At 31.7% G+C, this 3,927-nt stretch overlaps 1 non-coding gene across 1 annotated transcript; it reads left to right on the top strand.

Annotated features, from left to right (window-relative positions):
* The first annotated feature begins 3,515 nt into the window (after positions 1-3,515).
* On the top strand, positions 3,516-3,670 carry LOC126026935 (small nucleolar RNA SNORA62/SNORA6 family). The gene has a single exon (XR_007502120.1). It is a non-coding gene; the product is annotated as a small nucleolar RNA SNORA62/SNORA6 family (small nucleolar RNA).
* Positions 3,671-3,927: the final 257 nt, after the last annotated feature.

The raw sequence follows: 3,927 nt of genomic DNA, 5'->3' as shown, positions 1-3,927 counted from the left end.
TTCTTTTCTTTTCTTTTCTTTTCTTTTCTTTTCTTTTCTTTTCTTTTCTTTTCTTTTTGTTTCATCATTTTAGTCCATATTATAAATCTTGTGAGAACTGATGTTGAATTGAGAACTATTAGGTGTATAATAAAGGGACATGAAATTTAAGAAACATACATCCGATGAGTTTCACTCTGTGAAGTTGTAATTCACACTAAGCTCATAAGATAATAGTAGCTAACTTTGTGACTGAATATATGTAAATCAATTTATAAAATAAGCCTCCTTGGAAAATTGTGTGCCCCCAGTTATGAAAAGTCTCTTAGCCAGGATCAATAAGAACCTATAACATGAAGAACAACTTCTCATCATATTTCTCCCTACTGTTTCCTTAATTTCATGTCAAAGATGTGCAATTAATGATTTTCTCAACTGAACAGAAGACCTAAGGAATCCATAGGTGTTTAAATTATTCTTTTGACTGAAGAGATAAATGTGTAGAGAAAAATGTAGAGGAGCAGCGATCAATTCCCTTATCAAGACATCTTAATGAGCTTCAAATTTCTTGCTTTACAAATTTCACATTATTTTCACACATGAAAATAATGAAAGTAATATTCTCTATGACATTCAGAAAGTTGAAATGCTTAGACCACATGATAAATTTAGAGATTTGCCATCTACATGGTACTATGATTTTATCACTTACCTGAATGTGATATTTTTATTTTGTTATTTATCAGAAAAAAAACAAATTAAATAATTTAAGACTAGTTGCTAGATACTTAACATCAATTATATTATTTAGTTAAGAGATGATACCTGGAAAAATAATATGTTTGATAACTAAAATTTTCACTATTTTATAATTAATTTTCAATTTTTTTTCAGGAAGCAACAAGAATACAGTACTAGAGAGATAGTGCAGCAGATTAGGAACAGGTAGTTTCCACAACTGACCCAGGTTCAATTCTCAGCACCTCATATGTTTCACTGTAAAGCTGCAGAAATGGCTTTTGAGCTGAGTCAGGAGTAGTAAACCCTATATTCTGATAGATGAGATCCCAAACAAAAAAGAATCGTCATCAGAAATTAGCTTTCTATAAAATATAGCTTCATAAAAAATGCAAAATAATTGGAAATCTAGGGGGCTGGAGAGATAGCACAGTGGTAAGGTTATTGCCTTGCAAGCAGCTGAACAGGTTGGACGGTGGTTTGATTTCTAACATCCCATATGATGCCCTGTGCCTGCCAGCAGAGATTTCTGAGCACAGAGCCAGGAGAATAACCTAAATAAATTAATAATTAGAGATCTAAAGAAAATGTATATAGTTTTAATAAATACTAAAAGCAACCTATGCAATATAGATATTCTTTAATATATTATACGGTACATTGAAGATGATAGCAAATTCATTTTACAATAAATAAAAAGATTATAAACTAAGCAGAAATTTACACTATGGTGTCTATGTTCAACTCAGCTCTATTTTTTTCTGGTAATTTTTGAGATAATCAAAACAAAGGTTTTTATATTCATTTTTCCATAACTCCTTTTATATTACAATGACAAAACTGAGTACTCTCAGAAGTACACAAAAATAAAATATTTGTCAAATAAGCCTGAGGAAAATGATAGTAGCTTGCACTCTAAGTTAAATTAACAACATTATACTTTCCTTTTCAGTTATCTTTAAATAAATTAGACTACTTTATTGTTTATAATGTTTAGCATAATCATGGAGCATAGGTGCATCAGTTTGTGCATATGTAGGAATACACTCATTTTCAGGTATGCACTAAGGTTGCCAAATAAACTCCTTGTTTTGTATATTCAGTATGTTTCATCACTAACATGTTTTAGAATATTCTTTCCAAATCCTTAGTATAATACAATTATAACCGTCAATTTAATCCCTATTTTTTTGTTGTTGTTTTTGTTGTTAATTGGCCACACCAGGCAGCTCTCAGGTATTATTACTCCTGGTTCTGGGCACAGGAATTACTCCTGGCAAGTTTATAGAACCATATGAGATGATAGAGATTGAACCAGGTAGGCTTATGTGTAAGGTACATAGGTGATAGTTCTACCCTCTGTGTTACCACTCAGATCTAAACCCCTATTTCTAAGTTACATCATTTATTAAACTTCTTCCTGCTCGTTACCATTTGGATATACTCCTTTAGACTTCCACATGCTAATCTATTTAAAACATCTATTTTCATATCATGATATCCATTTGAATTACTTGTTACTTAAGATACTCCAAAGTACATGTACATTCTTTTGGAATAGCAATAACATTTCAATAAACTACTCAGTGCTATAAGCTCCATGAAAAATTGGAGAAGGCTTTTTCAATTATTTCCATGTAATTAGCTACATGATGCAGGTGCCAAAACTTTTTTATTAAATATATTTTTCTCCAACATTTTACATTATTCAGTCACATTTTAAAGCCTAAAGATTAGTTTATTATTAATTAAACATGCAGAAATTAGATTAGCTTATTTAAAAGTTTATAAATTTAGGCGCCAGAGAGATAGTACAGGAAGAAGGGTGCTTACCTTGCATGCATCTTGACCACAATTTTAATCTCCAGATATTCCCAATTATCACCAATAATGCCAGGAGTGATTCTTTTTTGTTTGTTTGTTTGTTCGTTTGTTTTTTGTTTTGGGGCCACACCAGGTGACGCGCAGGGTTTACTTCTGACTATGCGCTCAGAAATCGCTCTGACTTGGGGCACCACCTGGGACCCCGGGGATCGTACTAAGGTCCATCCTGAGTCACCTACTTGCAAGCAAACGCCATACCGCTGTGATATTGCCCCAAGTATTGATTCTTAAACCCAGAGCAGGAGTAAGATTTGGAGAGCTTTGGGTGTGTCCACCAGTGAAAAAAAGTAAGAATTGTATGATAATAGCTTTTTTATATATTAATTACATTTTCTTACCTCTACAATAATGTTTGGAAAATATTTTATACTGTCATAATTTTATTGAATTAGTTATTATTACAAATTTTCATAAACCAGAAATGCATTGACAAGCCAGGTAAATAGCTATCGTGATATACAAATTTTCACAGGTACAACTGGAAGCTGTTAAATTATTAAAAAGTAATCAGAAAAACTACCCATTAACATAATTCAAAGACATTTTAAAGTAAAACTAATAATATGAAAATAATGAGTATATTTTATCTAACTAGGACATAAAATTATATTTGCATGCAAAACCCACCCAGATGCACCAACTGACTCAAAGATAAAATCATTGAGTGAGTTCGTGGTTGAAGTTATTAATACATTACTTAAGTTATTAATTAATGAGTTATGAATTATTGTTACAGTACTCCAGTAGGTACAATAACAAAATGTTATGTTGGTTGTTATCAATATTCAATTTTAATTCAAAAATCACATTAGAAGGCAGTTAAGATATAACTATTTGGAAAAATTTTAATATTTAGCTATATTAATTAGCTTGTGCAATTACATTACACTACTTATTATTAAAACTGATCTAAATAACTACATTGTTAGAGCTTGGAGTTGGGACCGCTGGATGGTCGATTAACTCTCAAGTGTAAGTAGTGTGCTACACGAGGGGCAATTTTTTCTGCTAACACCACAAGGGTCATTGACCCAATGAGTGGTATTTGATAATAATTCTTGCAATAAATAATGTGTAAGCCTAGAAACTTTGTACATGTGAAAATAAGGTCTGATTTCTTGTCTTGTTACCTACCTTGAGTCTGTTAAGGATGTATGACTTGATATTTCTTTTTAATCCAAACTTTGTGAGTCCTACTTTCAGATCCCCCAAAAGGTGGGCTGTGTGTTTAAAATTGCTCTGGGTTGCCATTTGATCTCATTCTGGTTCCAATAAAAAAGGAACCAGAATTTTTAAGATAGTAGTGTCTGAACACTTTTTTTGCTT

This window comes from Suncus etruscus, chromosome 13 (assembly GCF_024139225.1).
Source record: "Suncus etruscus isolate mSunEtr1 chromosome 13, mSunEtr1.pri.cur, whole genome shotgun sequence".
In the NCBI taxonomy this organism is placed as follows: domain Eukaryota; kingdom Metazoa; phylum Chordata; class Mammalia; order Eulipotyphla; family Soricidae; genus Suncus; species Suncus etruscus.
The sequence above is the reverse complement of the archived record's forward strand: the minus strand, read 5'-3'. Positions and strand labels throughout refer to the sequence as shown.